Here is a 23099-nt window from a genome sequence, read left to right on the forward strand (position 1 = left end):
AAATTCTTCCATCTATGAGACCTCTTTGACCCAATTGATTTTCTCTTTTTCATGGGACTCTATGTGTGATTCCATCTTCTTGATCACATTAACAGTTTCTTTACGAGCTTTGCTCAGAACACTAAACTATTTGATTGACTCTGGCTTGACAAACTCAACCCATTACTCAAATGATTTGGTAACTTCCTCACTCCTATAAAGATGATCCAATAATTTTTGATTAATTGGGGATTTGATTTCTATAGTAGCAAACATTTTACTGAGTGGTAATAGTTTAGGATGTTGGATGACATTGATGTACTGAGATATGCTTTTCATCATTTCTTTCATGTCCTATTTGTCCTTGGCATCTTTCTTGACTTTTTCAATGATCTTCTTATTAGACACTTCAAAAATATTCTTATCAACTTCCCTACTGCCTTTTCCAAGGTCTACCTTTGAAATTTGATTATCTTGAGTAGTCATTTCACTATCCTCTTTATCCTAGATTTGTTTGGCTATTTCCACCATCTAGTGCTTTGTATTTTCGTCAAATTTGAGCTTGGATTTAGTATTTGGAAATAAACACTACACCTACTCCATACCTTGTTGAGAAGCAACTGCTATCAAAGTCTAGAATCCAAGGGATATCTTCATTCACCTAAGGAGTGCCTGCCACTTCAACTTTAGGCATAATGAAATAATTATCAAAATGATTTTTCTAATATAGGATTTGAGATTTAGGATCATTTGACATGAAGACTGTGTATTTGGATTTGGATTTAGGTAACATGGTCACTTTTTTACTTCCTACAAGTATGATAGCTTGTGAACATTCCATTTTGACTTCTCCTAAATCCCTATAGAAGGTTCTTCTCAAAAGCATTTCATAACTAGTGGGGATGTCTACTACTAATATGGTGACTTTTATTCTCTTGTTAGGGAGGACTACTAATGAGACTTGTGCATCTTTGTTTTGTCCTATCAATGGAACTTGCTTGGAATTCATTGAGTATCCCTTACCAAAAGTTTTTGTTAATGGAAGGTCAAGGAATTTGGCTACGACTAATAGAATCATGTTATTAGAGGCACCAAAGTCTATAATGAAATTTATCAATTTAAAACTGTGGATGAACAGAGACACATAAAATGGTTTGGATTTTTTTTTAAGAGGGCTAATGAGACTTAAATTCTCATTGGATTTTCTGTTTATGAGAGTCTGATTGTTTTTCTTGAAGTTCATTATTGGAAGAGACTTTGTTAGCTTGATTGGTAGCTAACTCTGGAGAAGATTCACAAGTATAATTAATCAATTTATCAAATTCATGAGGATTCATCTTTAGGTAGTCTACAAGAGAAATTTTAATTCTAGAAGATTTACTGAATTCAACAATGTCAAAGAATTAATTAGGATAAGACCTTTTCAAAATTTGAATTCAAGAAAATTAGGGATGTGACACTTTATATCCTTCCCCCATCTGGACCTTCACATATTTTACTTGTGGAGCCACTACAATGTTTTTATGTTGGAAATTGAATTTTGTCCCGCATTGTCCTCTGGTTAAGACTGGACAAGATGGTTCTTCCAAAGTCATCAAAATGTCACCACCTTTACTAGAATTAGATTCATATTCTAGATAGTAACTTACAAAGTTGCTAGGTGCTTCAGATGACTCTTCTTCAATGATCACATTTGTTGTAGCTGCATTCTCTACTTCTAATTGTTTGTGCCTTACACTTTATGGACATCTAGCCCCTCATGGTCATTGGTAATATGAAAGATGCACATGTTGTTATTATTAGGAGGAAGTTCAATTTGAAGCTTTTTCTGGATAGGAGGGAGGTTAAATTTCTTTCCAGAGTTAGAGGCATTTTGTTTTAGATATCTACATGGGATATCTTGATAAGGAGTGGTAGTATTAGGTAGTTATCTTTTGACAATTACCAAATTGTTCATCATATTTTGAATTAGTGGATCATTGATGGAGGAAGTAGAGGCTTGGGAGTTAGGGATTTCTATATATTTCTTCCATTTTCCCGTTATTATCAAGTCATCTTCTAACTCAATAGCAAGTCTTTGAGAAGCTTTGAGGGTTGTAGCATTGGATCTTTTTAATGGGAAATAAACATTTGGGGGTATTACATTTAAAAAGAAATCATTTGATTCTCTTTATTGGGTATACCAACACTCAATTTTTTTTGGAGAGACTTATTAAAATTTTCTATAAACTCCCACATGGGTACATGTATCTCTTTCTTCATCTAGCTCAACTGCATTAACAAAGAATTAGGATCATTTGCATATTTGAATATGGCCTCAAAGTCTATTCTCATTGTATCCTGGGATGTGATGGATGCATTAGATAAGTGGTGAAATTTGTCAATAGATGAATCGGTCAAGGTTTGGATGAGTAGCTTTACCACTACACCTTCTGCAGGGACTACCAAGAAACCACATGCTACATTAAAAACATTTAATGCTCCTCATAAGCCTTCTTTCTATCTCTATTAAATTTGGCTAAAACTTCACAAGCTCCTTTAGGTAGTCTTCCCAAATTGCCTCCTAAACTCAAATGGCCTACAACAATATCCCAAGGCCAATTTAGGGCCTTTGTTGATAATACGACATTAAGGGGGCATATATTTAAGAAAGAAGAGACTAGAGTTGTAGGAATGAGAAAAGATTGGAAGGAGGTTGATTAGGGGGTGGTATTTGCTGGGGATGATGGAAAAATGGTGGTTTTAGTTTTCTTTTTCTTCAAAGAAATATTTGGCTTGAAATCAATTTTGGCTAAGTCTTCAAAATCTTTATCTGTTAATTCTTAGAACTTGTTTGTTCAAATGTATCTTCTTTTGGCCAAGTTAACTGACTTGTCTGCCACCTTTGACAACCTTATGGTTTTATGCCACTAATTCTATTAACAACTACTACTTCTTGAGCCTCAGGAATTACTCTAAGCCTCTTAACTATCTCATCTTCTTTCTCCAACACCATTTGAACTTGAAGATATTAATGATTGCTTACTCTATTTACCCAAGTGTAAGCATTAAGATTTGAGATAAGGTCTTCATGTGTGTCGTCAAAGCCTAAATTTGGTTGCAAGACTCAAAAATCATTCTGATTAGAAGTACCACATTTTAAACATTGTATGACTTAATTGGGAACCAAAAATTCTGATTTCATTCCCCAACAGAGTCGTCAAAACTATTGGTGAATAGTTTTTCCCTTGACAATTTGAGTATGTTGTGTTCATGCCAAAGGAATGTAAATTATTCATGGTGCTAACAATGGAGTTTCTAAAATAGAAAAATCTCTACTAATTTTACTTTTTAGGTGCAACTACTTTACCAAAGGATATTGAATCATTTCTCATTACAAGGGAGAATGTCTCTCACATGTATTTTTAACCAAAAAATATGAAGGTAAAACACTTAGTTCATAAAAATGAACAAAATGTCTAATCTAAAGAACCATTCAAACTTTATTACAATAATCAACCACATGATTGTCATTATTACAAAACCAAAATTATGAATTTAGCACTTCTTCCCTTTGTTACTTCAGACCAAAACAAGAATTTGTACATGATAAAATACAAGTATCTTCTCATACAATTTATCTCCACAAGAAAATAAACCATACATTTGAATGGAAAAAAGTATCCAACATTTAGAAACTCTGATTATAAGACTAATAGAATTATATATATATATATATATATATATATATATATATATATATATATATATATATATATCATCATAGAGTTCTTACTTTAATCAAAGTGTAGATATCAAATAAAATGGTTTCTATGTATCCACATGGAGTTGACCTTAAACTAGTATCAAGCTCTTACATATATAGCCATGTAGGGATGAAATTAACATAGTCAAAATTACTCCACCAATAGTGAATAGTCTTCAATTACCATAACTACTTAAACTACTAAAGCATAACTTAAAATAAAACTAAACTATGGCACTCAACACCTGGAAAGTATCTCCACATGTCTAATAATCATAGGATTTCTCTACTAAAGAAGAAGCCAGCCAAGCATTTTTCTAGTTTTCATAGGTAGAAGTAAAAGCATAGATGAACTTTTGATGTGGCAACCCAAGATACACGATACTCCATTTCCATACTTCTTTGCCTTTGTAAATTTTATTGACCTCTGTCTCATGCATCTCCAAATGTTTGTAGTTTATTATTAGCAAATATTTTATGCGGGCAACCTTGTAGAAATCCTATACCATCGATGCCTTCACCTCCTATAGCTACTAAAACTTTTTTTACAAATATTTGGCAATTTCTTCACCAAACTTAGTCAGTTTCTACTCCACATTAGTGCACTATTTATCTTTCCATTTTAAACCCCCTTGAATGATGTCATCTATTATTTAAAGTTCATTGAATAATAATTTGATCTTAGAAATGCCTTACATGATAGCTTCGTTCCTCCATTCAATGCAATCCTTTATCACATAGAGAATTATATCATCAATTCCTAGTACTGGTGGTTCTGTAAGAAATTTTTATACGCCATAGTCTTGTACTTCTTCAATCCATGAGACCTGTTTGACCCAATTTTTTTTCTCTTTTTCATGGGATTCTATTCTTGATTCTAACTTCTTGATCACATTAGTGGTTTCTTTACAAGATTCGCTCAGAACATTGACCTGTTTGAGTGACTCTACCTTTAAAAACTCAACCCAATCCTCAAATGATTTGGCGACTTCCTTGATTCTCTATAGATGATCCATAAATTTTTGATTAATTGGGAACTTGACTTCTACAATAGCAGATGTTTTATTAAGTGGTACTAGTTCAGGATGTTGGATGACATTGATGTATTGAGCCATGATTTTCATCATTTCTTTCATGTCCCATTTTTTCTTGGCATCTTTCCATACTCGTTCAATAATATTCTTATTGGAAACTTAAAAAAATTCATATTGGCTTCCCTACTACCTTTTCCAAGATCTACCTTTGATATTTGATAATCTTGAGTAGTCATTTCTTTATCCTCTTTATCCCTAACTGGTTTGGCAATTTTCACCATCTAGTGCCATGTATTTTCATCAAAATTGAGCCTAGATTCAATCTTTGGATTTTTTCTTTAGGTGTCTTTCTCAAAAATTTACTTACAAGGTCATTGATAGGTAAAGATAGCAGCACTATACTTCATTTATAGGTAACATAAGTCTCCAACCATTTGGGTGCTACTGGAGTCTTCTCTGGTGTTGTGAAGCTACTTGTTAAGGTGAGAGAATCCATAGGGATGTTGCCTTCATTTCACAGGGCTTGTTAATTTTTAGAAATTTTGGAAATGTCCTAGCCAAGAACCTACTCTATTTCTTGTTTTACTTCTAGATGATCCAAATCTACTAATGTCTCACAATCTTTCTTAGTATTAGTCTCCCTTTGTTTCTTCTTGGTGCTTGAGTGTGTTATCTTTTTGATTGGCTTCATTATGTGTTGAACTTGAACCTTCGGTAGAATTGGTTCAACTTTAAGTTCCTAATTACCTACATCAAAATCATTAACAACATGGTCAGTAAGAGTAAAAAATCTTTTTGAAGACTTCTTTTTCTTTAACTACATCTGTTGTTTTGATGTTTGGGTGATCATTTTAAGGTTTCTTTTTTAAAAAAAAAAAAGGTCATTAATGTATTCTCTAGATCACATCAATAGTTCTAGATTGCAAAACATATTCTTCCCTTTTACTCCAATATAACTCAGTGATGAGAAAAAATTCAATCTACTCTAGGTACCATGGGTTTGAAACATCTTCTTGCTCATCATATTTGACTCCATTTATGTCTAGTTCAATTATGAAGGTTACAAATTTCCTCAAATTCATTCTGGACCACAAATCATCTTGGAAATTGGCTCAATAATCTTCTATATGTGTAATGTGCTTGAATGTGGGTGGGGCATCTAGATTTTCTCTAGTAAACCCTGCATAATCAAAATATTTCCTTGGGATGTAGGCCTTTAGACTCAAGTTCAGGAGTTCATCTTTTATATCCATGTCATCTTTGATACTTCTACATCTATAATAACCCAATTATATAGGGAATAAGAATCCTAATACCTTTTTCATTCTTTTCAATTATTGTTCAACAATGACCAACTATTTGCATACCTCCAATAGTGTGACATTATCTAGGTAGTATCGGGGTAATTTAAGAGTTTCACCACAAAAGCCCCAACTCTGATATAGGTAAACTTCAGGAAATGGATAAAATGATATCCATACATATTAATCACCTATATATCTTCATCAAAGATCCTACTAGCTTCATTCCTCCATTCAATGCAATCCTTTCTCACATAGAAAATTTTATCATCAAGTCCTGGTACTGATCATTTTGCAAGAAATTTTTGTAAGCTGTATTCCTATACTTCCATCCACCAGACCTTATGCTTGATTCTAGATGCTTGATCACATTAGCGGTTTCTTTATGAGATTTTCTCAGAACCCTAATTTGTTTGATTTCTTTTTCCTTAAAAAACTCAACCCACTCCTCAAATGAATTGGTGATATCCTTGCTCCTCTATAGATGATCAATGAATTTTTGATTAATTGGGGACTTGATTTCTATAGTAGCAAGAATTTCATTGAGTGGTACTAGATTAGGATGTTGGATGGTATTGATGTACTGAGCCATCCTTTTCATCATTTCTTTCACGTCCTATTTGTCCTTGGCATCTTTCTAGACTCATTTGGAAACCTTTTTGTTGGACACTTCAAAAATATTCATATTAGTTTCCTTACTCCCTTTTCCAAGCTCTACCTTTGATATCTAATAATATTGAGTAGTCATTTCACTATCCTCTTTATCCTAGTCTGGTTTGGCAATTTTTTCCATCCAGTGACCTATATTTTCATCAAAGTTGAGCTTGGATTTAGTCTTTATCTTTTTTTCTCTTAGGTATGTTGCCCAAACATTTACTTACTAGGTCATTGATAGGTAAAGACAAAGGCCTTATACTTAATTTTTTGGTAAAAAAAGTCTCTAACCATTTGGGTTCCATTGGAGTCTTCTCTAGTGTTGTAAAGTTGCTTGTTAAGGAAAGAGAATCCATAGGGATGTTGCCTTCATCATTTAGGGATTGTTGATTTTCAATTATTTTGGAGATGTAAAAGCCAAAAAATTTTCTATTTCTTATTTTACTTCTGACGGATCCAAATATACTAATGTCTCACAATATTTCTTAGGGTTACTCTCCCTTTATTTCTTCTTGGTGCTTGAGTGCGTTATCCTTTTAATAGGCTCCATTCGATGTTGAACTTGAATCTTTGGTAGAATTGACTAAACTTTAAGATCCTGACTACTTGTAATAGAATTATTAGCAACATAGTCAGTAAGAGTAAACATTATTTTCAAAGACATCTTTTTCTTTGACTACGTCTACTGTTTTGATGATTGGGTGATAGTTTTAAGGTTTCTTTTTTTTCCAATAGTCATTGCTATATTCTCTTGATCACATTGAAAGTTGTAGCTTGGGGATTGGAAAACTTTCAATTTGTTCTAGGTACCATGGGTCTAATACATGTTCTTTCTCATCATCTTCAACTCTATTTATGTCTAGGTTGATTTTGAAGGTTACAACTTGCCTCAAAGTCATTCTAGACCACAAGCTTTTTCTGACCTGGTCCAATAATCTTCCATACACAAAAAGTTCTTGAATGTGGGTGGGTCATCTAGATTTTCTCTGGTAAACCCTAAATAATCAAAATCTTTCATTGGGATGTAGTTATTTAGATTTAGGTTCTGGAGTTCATTTTTTATTTCCATGACATCTTTGAAACTTCTACATCTATAATAGCCTAGTTCTATAGGGAATAAGAATCATGATTCCTTTTTGGTACTTTTCAAATATTGTTAAACAATGGCCAACTATTTGTAGACCTCCAATAGTGCATGCTAGAATGGGAGAAAAAGTCGTGACTTCTAATAATCCACCATTGGTTAGATTTTTGACAGTCATTCCACTTTGGGAATTTTTGGTTCTCTCTATTTATCCCATCAAGTTTACATTTACCAAGGATTTGTCACTAATTTTGGTAAGAGAACTCAAAAAATATGTCTATTTTTTTAGGTTTGGGGAGCTTTGGTAAAAAAAATTGACATTTTAACCTAAAAATGAAACTAACCCACAACATACAATAGCCCAGATTCATTAAAGAGAAACTAGAAATGGGATATCACAGAGGAGGGTGCAAGAACTCACTAATTTCCTATGTCAAAAAACTCATGCAATTCCTTACTAGCTTTGTTGTCTCTAACTCCAAGATAGTCAATGAAGAAATAATAGTGAAAAGATTGACATTTATGGTAAGAATTTGAAAAATATTATGAACATATATGAGAGTGTGGAATAATAAATATATTCGTGTGAAGATTTATTTGACAAGACATTTATGGCCTTTTAATTAACTCCTATCAAATTGACATGCGTCTCGAGTTCTTGATGACCTCATCTTACTATCACACTTTGTCTAATGATGACCCACACTCTACCATATAATCAAATGACCTACACTCTACCATACAATCACCAACCATCTTTATCATAATATTTTTCTATCCAAAAGTTCCATTATGTATGACATTCCAAATTTGGAGTCAATATCTTATTAGGAAAAAAACACCTATAGAGAAAAGTCATTTGAATAACACCATCAATTAATACAGTCTCAATGTTTTACTTGAACTTGAAACCGAGAGGTCAAGGTTCAAGTTCAATGTCTAAATTTGATGGACCATCCACTGAAAAATAAAGGAATAAGGTCTTCAAGCTTCTTATGGATAACTTGAGCTTAGGATAAAATGAGGGTTCAAGCTCTACTTCGACTCGGGCATGAGTAAAAGTTTCAAAGATGAACCAAAAGAGTAGGGAGATAATACAAGTGAAATACTATACATGGGACAACAAGTATGCAATATGTTTTATTAGTTTTCAGATGATACGACATCATCACAAGTCCAATCAATTTTTTCTCATCATTCTTCTATTCCGATGTATCAGGGGTGTGCTTTGTGACATTTTTTGATATCAAACAAGTGATTAAGTGGTCAACAATCACAATTCTTGTTTCTTATTTAGAGGGAATGTGTTTAGTCATGTGTTCAATGAAGTGATGTCAACTAGTGCAACAAATGGTCACCAAAAATTGGTGAGAAATATAGTAGTGGAGAGTAGAATGTTTGAAATATTTTATTTATGAAAACTTAGATTTTTTTTATACCTAAGATTATTAATCCAAATTTGAATTGGGTGTTGGGATGTTGATAACAATGTAGGAAAAGAAAAATTAGATAGGATTAAGCAGAATTAGTACCAAATCTTTAAATCACAAAAATGAGGCCTATTAGAGCATCTAATTATGGGTGCTAAATTTTTAGGATGATACATTTAGCCACCAATTTAATGGGAGCATGAGAAAAATTCATAGTAAAGTAGATTAATGCATAATAATGATCTTATTAATGTCAAGGAGACAAAAATAGAAAGCTCACTAGTGACTTGAGTCTTCATCAAATCTAATGGCAATATGAAGAGAGAGAGAGAGAGAGAGAGAGAGAGAGAGAGAGAGAGAGAGAGAGAGAGAGAGAGAGAGAGAGAGAGAGATGTTAGGAAAAAGGTTAATTTAATTTCATTAATTAAATTACCTTTTCTTCCTTCTTAAGATTTCATTTTATGTACTTATGAATTCTCATTTAATAATTAATTAGTAATTATTAAATAACATTTACCTTTTAGGTTACCCTTTTTGGGTTTCAATCTCCTTGTATAAGGATGGATCATTTGTAATTATCTTACATCTTTTTCATTTCCAAGAATGCAATTTGCATATTTTTAGAGCAAACCCTTGCCTCTTCTTGTCTTTTTCTTCTTTGTGATAGGTTTTTACATGTAGGTATTTTTTGGGCTTTGTGGATTTGTATTGTTCAAATCCAGAGAGAGAGAGAGAGAGAGGAAGAGAGAGAGAGAGAGAGAGAGAGAGAGAGAGAGAGAGAGAGAGAGAGAGAGAGAGAGAGAGAGAGAGAGAGAGAGAGATGACCACTAGTGTATTGCAAAATTTTCTTACTATGAAACAGACAAAAAGAAATCACTTCTACAAAAAAAATTTAATAGTTTACTAAGATTTTTTATGCTAGTCAACCCATAAAAGAAGGGACCAACCATTAAATAATGATAATCTCTATTAAGGAAAAATAAAGAGGTGATCAATCCCAAGGAAACATTATGTCCAAATGATATAGAAATTTAGGATCAATTCTCAAGGAAATCATTCTCTCTATTGGTTCCCAAATCAATAGATTGGAAATCCTATGAGCTTGAATAACTCAATGTTTAGACTTTGCAACTAACTTGGTCAATAAGCAACAATGATTGATTATGACCCTCTTCCCCTTCTTTTTAGGCTCTACAAGACCTAGGTTTTTGTACTTCTACTTTAACATTATCTCCCTGTTAAAGACTTTTATAGAAAATTTATAACTATATTTTGAATTAAGTTTGATTGCTCAAGATGGTGATAGGGTCTTGAGGGAGGTCAAATTGTGTGCTTCATAATTTATAATCTATCTTTTGATTATTAAATTGAATTTTGAGAATACCAAATGCTTTGAATACTTTTATGTTTGATTGTTTATATAAAATGAAATTTTATTCTTGCTTCTTTCTTGTCATCCTTTTGATAGAGAACTTATTAATTAAATATGATAGACCAAATCCTTTCTTCTATTGGATAATATATATTTTTTGTTCGTTAACCTTACATACAACTTTAGAGAGATGGGAAATACCATTTTAAGATATTCCAATCAACTATTTTTCTTTCAAAACTTTTGATTATTTTGTCACCACAATTAATCTTATTGAATTTAACCCATATTAATGAGACCATTAAGATAAAAATAATAGTGCCTATTATTCTTAATGATGAAATTACAGAATAACATAAATGTCTTTCACACAAAAATTCCAAAAGAAACTTTACCCTCCAGAGATAAAATCACAAAGGACCAATTAAGTTGGAATAATCAGATCTACAATACCAAATTGAAGGAAATATCAATTCCTATTCAATGATTTGATAAAATACTTTTCTGAATAGAAATTTTGCAGATAAACTACAAAAAAGATATTTACATTACCTTTTTTTTAAAATATGCTAGAGCATCTTGTATTCTTTGCAAATCTTGCATGAATAAAAAGTATTTCTTGTTATCTGTTCCTATCTATTTTTTCAAACAATGGCCTTTTTATTCATGGTATTTCTTTTTGCATAGTTGGTTATCTATTGAGAACCTATCATGGGTCACTCTCTTATTTTTGTGGAACTTAATTCAATCTCACCAAAGAGTTATCCTTTGTCATTGCTTATAGCATGTTCATTCTTGGCATGATGAGTAATGTGTGGTTATCTGTTTCTGAAAGGTTTTTGTGATATCAAGGATTTCTACAGACTTGGGGACCTCTTCTTGGATCATGTGTAGACCTATGTTTGATCCCATAGATGTTAATTTTCTTAACTATGTGGTCACTGATTTCCCTTTTTGGGAAAGACCTATATTTTGTAATATTTGTATCAGTCAGGCCAACTTTTGGTCTTGATGGTTGTATATTTTTGATCTAGGATTATAATAAGTAGAATGAATATTGATAGAAGGAATATGATACAAATTTTTCTCTATAAGCTTGAGCTTGTAATCTCACTAATTGTAATTTGAATGTATATGGTTGGAACTAGGTAGGCCTTACAGCTAGGACATGTAAATAAATTTGTCTTAGAAAATATAAATTAAACTCAATATAATTTGGAATTCCTTCTATATTTGTGTTGGCTTCTAAGTGTAACTCTAGCAAGGGTGGTTGTGAGTATTCTTTGGCCCTCCTACCTTATGTCAAGTGGTATTACAGTGAAGGTTTCCTTCCTTGTGGAGCTTGGGATCATCGAGAGCCCTATTTGGAATTGGTTGTAGGGTGGCATATTGAGTTTCTAACCTATAACTTGTAAAGGGTTATGATTCTTGTAGGAATTATTGTCAAAATGGTTCAAGGTAGAGGAAATTCAATTAATTTTATTATTGACACGTTGAGATAGATTGTAGCTAGACATAAAGCTATTGAGACAACCCAAAGAGAAGGAGTACAACTTGATGATGTTAGTGATTAGGAAGAGATTCTACCTAATCTTGAACCTAAGGTAGAGAAAGATGAAGAAAGACTCTTGAGAGACTTAAGTAGAGAAAATTCAAGACCTTATTTTGAACTTTCATGATATTATGAAAATCTTGACACATATACTTTGTTTGATTGAATCTCTAAGATAGAAAAAATATTTGATTATAAAAGTACATTAGAAAGTAAAGTCCATTATTACAAAGTAAAGTCCACCAAGATAACTGGGGGGGGGGGGGGTGGTGTTGAATAGGTTATGAATTTAAAATAATTCTCAATATGTTTGTTAATTTTGAATCATGTAAAAAATTGATGCAACAACCATAGAAAGATAACCATGCACAATAAAACCATATATGTTAACTAGGGAAACCCTTGATTAGAGAGAAAACCCCAGTGGGAATGATGCTAACAAGATGATGTACAACTATAAAATTTCCTTGTGAAAGGATAGACCCTATTAGGAGTAAATGAAATACAATTAGTACATAGAGTCCCTATCAAGATACTTTGAATCCCTATTAGAATATTCCAACCTTGTTAGGAACTATGCCAACCCTATTAGGAGTTGAAAGGAGGACAACTAAACTCACTATCCACATAGCCTTAAAGTAGTCTTCATTGGAAAATCTTTTAGATAAGCATATAAAAAATCTCTAAACTAATTAAAAAACATCTCCTTCACTAATACAATTCCTTTGAAGTTCACAATACATCAATCCTCATCAATCTTTTCCCTGATCAAAAGATATTCACATTCAAGTTCCCTCAACAATATTACTAATAAAAAACCACATCATTACAAGGAAATGACCTTTTCTTTCTACGAAGTCCTAATAAAAAGTATTAAGTTTTCCCAAATGATTTCCCACTTTACAATAATAATATAGGACTTCTTTAAGATATTACAATACATGTTACATCATAATTGAATTCTTTCCTTAATGATAACAATAATAGTTAGCTCCAAGGAAATAATACTCTAAATAGTCTTCAAAAACTCAACTCAAACTACATATCTTATTTCTCTATCTCAACCATATCATATTCAACATGTCTCTAACCATCCTCCAAGCTCACTAAACCAAATTTCATCTCTATCAAAAGATACAACTAATTTACCAGTAACTAATTTCCAAAAACTATCTCTAAAAGCTACCTTTAGAAAACATTATATAACTGTGCCATGTCTTCATATTTCCTTATGTGCAATTACCTATAGTATCCTTGCACATCAATGAACATATATCTATGTGTTCAAAACATAAGTTGTTGATCATTGACAATGCAAAACAAATCTTCCTCTGTAACTTTGGTAATCATCATAGAATAATGCATATATTGACATCAATAAAAAATTTTGTCATGAATGCAATACATAACCACTAAATAATGTCTCCAACAATGCTAACATACTCCCCCATAGGAATACCATCAAGGTTCATACCAACAATCTCCCCCTTTTGCATTTAAGGAAACAAAAATGAAAAACATCTAAGTTTCATGGATACTAAATATATTTCTTCCTCATCTACCTTTACCCATTCATTCCAATCATGAATGTAACCATACATCTCTAATTTAAACACATTGTAAATATTTTTTCATGTTCAAATCACAACCATACAGTAACTAGTATGCATAGGGAAGGTGTTAATCTTTGCCATACGTACACATCTATACTCTCCCATCAAGAATATGTCAATAATTTTTTTCATGAACAAATATCTTCCCCATTAAGATCAATTAAAAAGATATCATTATGTCAATTATCTAAGTTCAATCATTTCCAAAAAAATCTATTCAAGCTCAAGTGTACAAATACATTGCTCAATGCCAATAACAAGAGTTCTTAATGACTCATCTCAAACAAATATAATCCCTTGTAGGAGAAGCATCAAGCATCCAATTCAGGTAAAGTAAATTGTGGTCTTCTACCAACTGGACTAATGGAATCACTACATCATATGCTTGGAAGTGGGTTGGGGCATAACCCCAAGCATACCTCTTAAATACTCAAATATGTCCTTAGCCAAAGGTTTTGTGAATATATCTTCTAATTTATTCTTTGTGCTTACATACTCTAATCAAAATTGTTTTTCTACTACCATATCTTGCAAAATGTGATACTTAATTGAAATGTGTTTTGTCTTTGAATGTTAAAATGGATTCTTTTACATAATCACTATACTTGTATTATCATAATGTATGATAGTAGGCTCTACAAACTGAATTCCAATGTCTTTCAACATTTTCTTCATCTGAATAATTTGATTCCAATTATTTTGTAGTGCAACATACTCTATTTTATGTGCTTTGTGAAATGCAATCCTATTTCTTGCTCAGCTAAGAAAATAATCTTTCTCCCAAGAAGAATGCTCCACCAATGGTGATTTTTAGTCATCTACACTTCCTACCCAATCAATATCAGTGTATGCACATAATGTGAAATCATGTGATCTTTTATACCATAGGCCATAATCATGTGTTACTTTGAATGATCTAAAAAATAATTTTTACTACATAGTGTATTTCCTTAGGATCTTCTTGAATTATTTCCATAATTCCAATTACATTAGCTATATCAAGTTTAGTATTTGTCAAATATTATAGTCCACCAATCATTGATCTTTATTTATTCTTGTCAATACTAGGGGATTCATATTTTCTAGATAACTTACATCCAACAACCATACATGTTCTAATAGGTTTAAAATTTTCAAATCCAAATATTTTCAACAAACCTCTGAGATACTTAGTGTATGAGATGAAAATGCCATCTTTGTTATGTACAATCTGCAATCCCAAGAAGTATTTCATTTCTCCAATCATACTCATGTCAAATTATTTCTTTATATCTTTTGAAAATATATTGTTGGCTTCATCATTACCTCCAAAAATTATGTCATCCACAAATACAACAATTAATAATCCATCTTCATTCTTTCTCATATAAGCAACATTACCTTTTACAAATCCCAATATTGTCAAGTGTTTGTCCAATCTTTCATACCAGGCTCTAGGTTCTTGTTTTAATCCATATAATACCTTCTTTAATCTACAAACCATATCCTTCTCACCTATCAGAGGAAAACCATCAAGTTGTTAAATATATACCTCCTCTTCAAGTTCTTCATTTAGAAAAGCTGACTTGACATCTATTTGATAAACTTTAAAGTTCTTATTAGTTGGATATGCCGAAAACATTCTCACTTCTTTGAATCTAGCAATATGTGCAAAAGTTTCATTAAAATCAAATTCTTGTTGTTGTGAATTTCCTTGTTAATTCATTTTGTTTCTAAATACCCATTTAGTTCCAATAACATTCTTATCTTTAGGTCTAGGAACCATTTCCCAAGTCTTATTATTTTCAATACGTTCTAATTCTTGTTTCATAGCTTTAATCCAATAATCATCTTTGAAAGATTCATCAATATTATTAGGTTCAACTTGAGAAATTAAACACAATTCTTCATGTACCTTATTTCTCATCATAACTCAATTGTTCACACTTCCAATGATTTGTTCAACAAGATGATTATTTTCCATGTTTCTACTAGGTTTCACTTGTTCAACTCCAATTTCTACACTAGGTTCAAGTCTTTGTTCTAATCTTTGCTCTTCATTTTCTCTTTGTAGTTTAGTCTGCAAATAAGTGCCAATTTCAGTTTTAAAAAATTGCTTAACATTGTTATTGTTAGTTCTCAGATTAGTCTCTTCATTAGAATCATAATCAAGTATTCTTTCTTGAATTCTAATTCTCTCATCAACTCTCACATCAATACTTTCAACAATAGTTTTTGTTCTCTAATTAAAACATCTATATGATTTATTTTTCTATGAATATCCAAGAAAAAATCCTTCATCACTTCTAGCATCAAACTTTCCAATATCATCATCTCTCTTTATACAACATTTACTTCCAAATATTCTAAATTATTTTATAGTAGGCTTATGTCCAAACCAAATTGCATAAGGTGTCTTACCAATGCCTTGTTTAATTTTCTCTCTATTCATAGTGCATATTGCTTCTCTCCAAAAGATGTGATATATTAGTCTCAAACATCATTTCTCTAGCTTCTTTAGTTACTAATATGTTCCTTCTTTCTGCTATCCCATTCTACTACAAATACTTTGGGGGTGAAAATTGTCTCTTTATGCCATTATCCTCACAAAAAAATTAAACTCATTTGAAATGAATTCTCCACCTCTATCAAATCTCAAGAATTTTATCTTTAAGCCAAATTTATTCTCAACCCTACTCTTAAACTGTCATGCCCAAAATATCGAGCAATAATACTCTAAAATTTTTCATTTTCATTTTTAAAAGTTAATTAATCCACTATGTTAATACAAACTACACTGAATAGGTTATGGAAAGTAAAGAAAGGATTAAAAGTGAGTTTCAGTTATTTTTCAATAAGATGCAGAGTTGACATTTCAACCATATTGTACGGGTTCAAAATATTTAAGTTAAGGTGCTATAGGAACATCAAGTTTGGGTTGATAAAACCCTAACTATTGATTAGGTCAACCTTACTTGACCTTTCTATATGTCACATTATTAGGTTTTTTAAAATTTCATAAGTCATTCCTTCAATCCTATAACCTTAGCAATTCAAATTAATTGAAAACTTAAGCAAACATATTAAAACATTAAAAAAAAACATTTAAATACTTTTCCATTAATGTATTATAATTTTGTATGTTATTTCAACATTTAAAATCATTTCAACCTTTAACCCTAGTTACCTATCATAATTTCCTACTTGTAACCATATCCCAATTTAGCCGTGATACTAATCTAGTAGACTAATGTTCTTAGTTATTTATTCAACTTTATCAAATCTCTTATTTTAAAAATACAAATTCAATTTCCAAAAGTAATTAAACTATTAAAATATCAAATGTCCCTAAGAACAATCAAATTAAAACTAGACTCTAACATATAACTTCTAACCATAAAATAATCCCTAACACATAGCACTTAATTTTAATATATTTTAATATTTAAAATGAAAAAGAAAACACACATTTTTAAACATAAATATATACTAACACTAAATCTCAAAAGCAACTTTTAAAACCTAAATTATAATATAACACTAATTAAAGCTACTTACCAATTTTATACTAAATATAACAATTAAAATCTAAAAAGCATCACATCCTAACATAACTTATTACATTAACTAAACTTAATTAACTACCAATCTAATCCTAAGTACTAACTAAATCTTCTTACCTTACTCCACACTCTAACTCACTTTACACCTAATTAACCTAACACTTAACAAAAATCCCTAACTAACCCCTACACCTTAAGCCACTTGGAAAGTTGTTGCCCCCCCTTCCTAGACCCATGAGCACTTCCCAAGGATAGTGGAATTTTTGCTTGTCAAGACCTAAGTGCTTACCAATGGTCTGCACACTCCCTCATGTGGTCAGATCTGTGAACTTGTAAGGATGTAAACATGGAAGAAAGGGAGGGGATGTGGGTGTTTGGGGATTGTAAAGGTGGTGGAGGTAAAAAGGTTAATGAGGTAAGTTTTTGATAAGATAAATAGGTTTTAAGGGGTCTTGAAACCCATAAGTTTTACAAAAACAAGGCTGATAATAAGCCAAAGAAGTCCAGCCAAAACAGAGGTCCAACAACTGAAAATAAGCCCGAAGGCCCAACCCAAAACAAAGGCCCACAGAAAGGTCAGAAAACAAACAAACTAAAATAGACTACAGAAAGCCTGTCGAAAAGCCAAAAGCCAGGAAGACAAAAAGACAAAAGACAAGAAAACTAGTCTTCAGTTATCTTCTCCATTTCTTGCATAGTCTGAGCTGCCTCGACTATCTTTTTCTGCTCCTTTTCCATTTGATCCTGGACCTTCTCCATGCCCTGCTCCATACTGATGAGAGTACTGATTGTGGCCTTGTCATCATCCAGCCTAGCCTTATCCCTGTTCTGTCCTCCCTCCTCCACTAGCAAGCCCCTGTCCTTAAGTTTACTAGCAAGGGATTGGATGTTGTCATTCATAAAACTCAGGAGAGAAATCATCTAGCTTGCCAAGTTGTGGTTGTAGTTTTCAAGATTTCTTAATCTCCTTTCATTTAAGCTTTCTTTGTTTTCCTGGTCCTCCTGGCTGTCATTACCTATCTTATTCTTAATACTTTCCATCTAGGATACCCTTTCTCTAACTTCCTCCAGCTCATGGAAGAGCCATTTGATTGATCTAAAGTTGTCAATCATACTACTGCGGGCATTATTCAGAAGGTTCATTCCAGTCTCCCTAGTGTTGTCTGAGATGGCTAGGATAGCTGGGTCTATGAGCTCATTGAGCCTAGGATGCTCTAGGTTGTCTAGTAGGATCTGAGGGTTCATAGCTTCCCTAAAAATCCCCATAATAGCAGTCCTCACATTGAAATTTTTCTAGGCCTTTATCCTATTTTTGACCTGCACTTCCCCGTCATTTTCACCAGTGATGACATTCACTTTTTCCTCCGAAGGAGGCTGAGACTAGACTGGGGAGAGGGGAAGAGGAATAACATCCGTCCTCTGATTTCTAGTCTCCTCAACTCTCACAACCTCCCTCTTCCATTTTTTCCCAGGCTTCTCCTCTTCCAAATCCTCCTCTGACACTTTGTCAGAATCTTCCATATCCATTTCCTCCTCCTCCTTAGCATAACCCTCTTTAGCTTGAGCTTGGCTGTGATCCCTAGGGCTTTTCTTGCTGGGAGTTGTAACAGTGGACAGTTTCCTGGCTTGACCTTTTTTCTTCTTTCCTGAGGAAACATTCTCCTCCTCTGAGCTAATGATCTCAATGTCATCAGAGTCAGAAGAAAAGTTGGAGCTGCCTTCGTCAACATCCTCAACTTGAGGAGGATTCTTGCATATAGACTGAGCTTTGAAATGCTCATGGATGAGGAGAAATAATCCCTCATGCAAAGCAGGGCTAATAGTGGCTTTTTTTTTGAAAGTAGAGATTTCCTTGTTCATAGAAGTGAGAAGGTAAAAGGGAATGGAAATTCTTTTCTTATGGCAAAAATGATTTAAAATCACAAAATGGTGAGTTCTGACCCGACCAAACCTAGGGTCCAGGGTAACATAATCAATGAGGGCATATAAAACATACCTCTAGAACTTCTTTATAGTCTTCGTCACATAGAAAGACTCTTTCTTTTCTAGCTTGTTCATCTCTGCAAAATTTTTCACGAACTCCTTGACTGCATTGGATGAAAGTTTCTTGTCCCTGTAGAATTTGAAACCCTCCATAGGGATACCAGTGACCTCCACAACCACCTCCTCTATGATTTGGAAAGAAACCCCATTCACCTTGACCTTGCCATTGTTCCATGAGTTCACCATGCTGTTGGTGACCTCAGGGTCAAAACCATGGAATTTTTCAAAAAAATTCACAACCCCGCCCTTTTCCAATTTTTTCCAGACTTTGCCCATATTCTTCAACTTCTCCACTTCACCCATTGGCTCCTTTCTGCTCCATTCTCCAGTCATGACGACCATCTTTTCTTCAACAATTCTTATGAGCCCCAATCTCTGCAAATTTTTTCCAGCCAAGATTTTTGCTCTGTTTCTATAATTGAATTTGTGATCGTTCGCCTCTTTGATGCAATAGCGAGTGAAAATGATAAAGATCCTCCAAACATGTTGAAAAGATAAACAAAATCCCTTGAGATTACGAAAACCAAGAAACATATTATTGCTCATACCAACATCCATTCTTTCTTTATTAAACATGATTATAGTTAGATTGACCCGTACTTTCATGGATTTTATCTAGCTCGATTAGTGACTTAACCTCCATCGGAAAATCTTTTCTGGAATGCCAGATCATCTCTTCATCTACTCCCACCCCTTTGTTAGCGAACTAGTCAGCAACTCGGTTTACCTCTCTAAACGCATGAGTGATGTGGAACTTCTCAAATTTTGTGAGGGCGGCATGTGTCTCATCAATTATATTTGCAATCAACCATGAGGGAGGGGAGATTCCATTTATATTGTTAATTATGTTTTTGGAGTCCCCTTCAAGCCAAAGTTTGGAAACTCCAGCTTCAAAAGCCAACTTTACCACACTGCACGCGGCTTTGGCTTCGGCCAAATGGTTGGTCTGGGTTCCAAGCGGGAGAGAAAAGGCTGCAATCCCCTCCCCAAAATTGTTTCTTATGATTCCACCACTTCCAGAGGGGCTAGGGTTGCCGTTAGAAGTGCCATCAAAGTTGGCTTTTGACCATCCTTCTGGGGGTAGAATCCACCTGGCATCCTGTCTTTTGGGGTCCCTATCTTTTTCTTTAACCATCTTCCTGTCCCCTTTATCAACTTCCCCCTCCTTCATCACTTGAAGGTTTTCTTGGATACACAAGATGAGATAGAATTAATGCAAAACTTCTTATCATTCCTTTGAAAATAGGTGTGTCCAATCTTGGGAGAGAATATGCGAGGTGGAGTATGGGATCAACAAGGTATGTAGCCTTCAAAGTATGCATGGTCATTATTAAGGAAATTTTAAAATTTGTTTGAAAACTTGTAGTCTCCCTCCAACTTCATGTACTCACCTAAATTGACATGTTAGGTTTGACATGGGGTGTGTGGAGACTTTTTCTGGCCTTTGAGGCCATTTCAATGCCTATCTTGTAGGGAAAGGGATTTAGGAGTTATGATTTAAAGTTTTTTAGGTGGGGTGGTGATAGGTGAGTGTAGGATAATATAGTTTTATTTTAATTGATGTTTATTTTAAAATTTATTTATTTCTTATTTAATAGGATGTCCAAAAGGATCTAAAAATGAATCTTACTAGAATATTCTCTGTTACTAGAAGAAAATTAAAAGTTTTCCATGCAAAATCTAGAGAGCATTTTGACTCTCAAATAGATGGAAATTATGTGATTTATTTTCCCCTCCATAGCACTAGGTTTTCTTGTAGAATTTTAATAGTATCTTAGTGTATTATTGTGTGGATATTTTATAGAGTTGATGATACGTAAAATTTTGAAGTTAAAATTTTCATTCAAATTATGAGTAATCTTAAATAGTTTATAACACATGCACTATAAGGTAATATTCATTCGAATCTAATTTCCTATAGAATATAGTCATAATCAAATTAAATAACTTCATATAACATCAATATCTATATTACAATTGATCACTTTGCATTTAGAAATGAATTTTCAAGGGTACATGAAGTGTTACAAGAAATGAATTGTGAAACAACTACATTTCTACATTCATCCTATACTAATCAATTACAAGAAACTTACAATGAAATCCATTTAACATGTTCTCTTTTATACTATCAAATTTTATACATTAGGATTATATTCCTCTTATTACAATAAAAAATAAATTAGGAATATTGGAAATCAATAGATCCAATAGAGATCCAACTATATTTTTATGTCATATAACAAGATCCAATGGAATCACTACAAGGAGAAGTCTCCATAACAATGAACTCAAGAACACCATGACAATTCTAAATCCATTTTTTTTCTCCATATCAAGGTACTATCAAAACAATCCATAAATACATAAAGAAAACCATGGAGAGCTCACCTCCTAACCAAGGCCTTGATGTGAGGCCACACCCTAAGCTTAGGAGAACCAGTAATTGACTAGGTGACAATCAGATACACTCAGAATGACACAGTCAACAAACAAATCCCATCCAAGGTATGCACAATAGGTTCCATATTGAACCAAGACTAGGGAGAAGGTGGATTTTCTAGGTAGGAGATGTCAATCATGAACACAAATCATCTTCCTTTTCCAAGGCTAACAAATCACAATGAACTTTCATTCTTTCTCTCCTTATCTCCCCAAAATAAAATTAGCTTGTATTGACAAGTAAGGGCCCATAAAACCTTACTTTCTCCCTCTCCTCAAAATGAGGAGAGAATTTGCACTAACTTAGAGTCTAATTAAATCCCCCCTCCCATACATGACCACTTCTACCCTATCTAAGGGTGAGTAATGCCAACACACCATTAATAGTTTTCTCAAAAAAACCAAAAGGAAAACATGAAAGAAAAGAAAATAGAAAAACCACAAATACCTATCCCTCACATCTTACAACACAAATACAAAATACACACATGTAAGATATTTTTACATAAGTAAGCAATGAATAATACATGTAGAACATGGTCATGAAGAATCCCACCTTCATAAAGGTTATGAAAATGGAGTTTTGAGATGAGCTAAATCCTTCTTTCTCCTCCATTCCAAGCTTGAATCTCTCTAAATATAGAGAATGGAGGAACAAACTTCAACTCTTAAAATGACCATTAAATAGGCTTCTAAACTCACCCACCCAAAATGACCATGGTCCTCCCACTTGTTCCTACCATCAAGACAACCTTTTACGAAAAGTGTAAAATTGACTAACATCATGGAGATGTTCCATTTTTGTACAAATAGAAAATTGAGATATTTTAGGGGTCATAAATGCTATTAGGAAGTTCTAGAAGGGTGGAAAAGATACCCAATCCATAAAATACCCCTTGGGCACTTGGATTACATTAAATTTGGCCTCTAGGATCCTTTTAGGACATATTAAAGTGGCTTGAAATATTTGATCTTCAAAAACTCTAAGGATGTAACCTTTCCACTAAACCTGAATTAGGGTAATTAATTTAGGTTACCAACTAATCAATCTTAGATTAATGAGTTACTCTTCTAACCCTAAATTGACATGTCAACACACATATGCATATAATGAGTTTCAAGTGACACCATAGAATTCACTATTACATAAAACTTGACACTTTTCATAATACAAAATGATACACACACATTCAGATTATGATACAAATAAAACACTTGACAACAAGGTTCAAATCACATTATTGGATTCAACCTTAGTCTTATAGTTTTTAGATATGGCCAATTACCAATTCTCAAATAAATTCCATG

This window comes from Cupressus sempervirens, chromosome 2 (assembly GCF_028749045.1).
Source record: "Cupressus sempervirens isolate cs-2001-9-10 chromosome 2, ASM2874904v1, whole genome shotgun sequence".
NCBI classification, from domain to species: domain Eukaryota; kingdom Viridiplantae; phylum Streptophyta; class Pinopsida; order Cupressales; family Cupressaceae; genus Cupressus; species Cupressus sempervirens.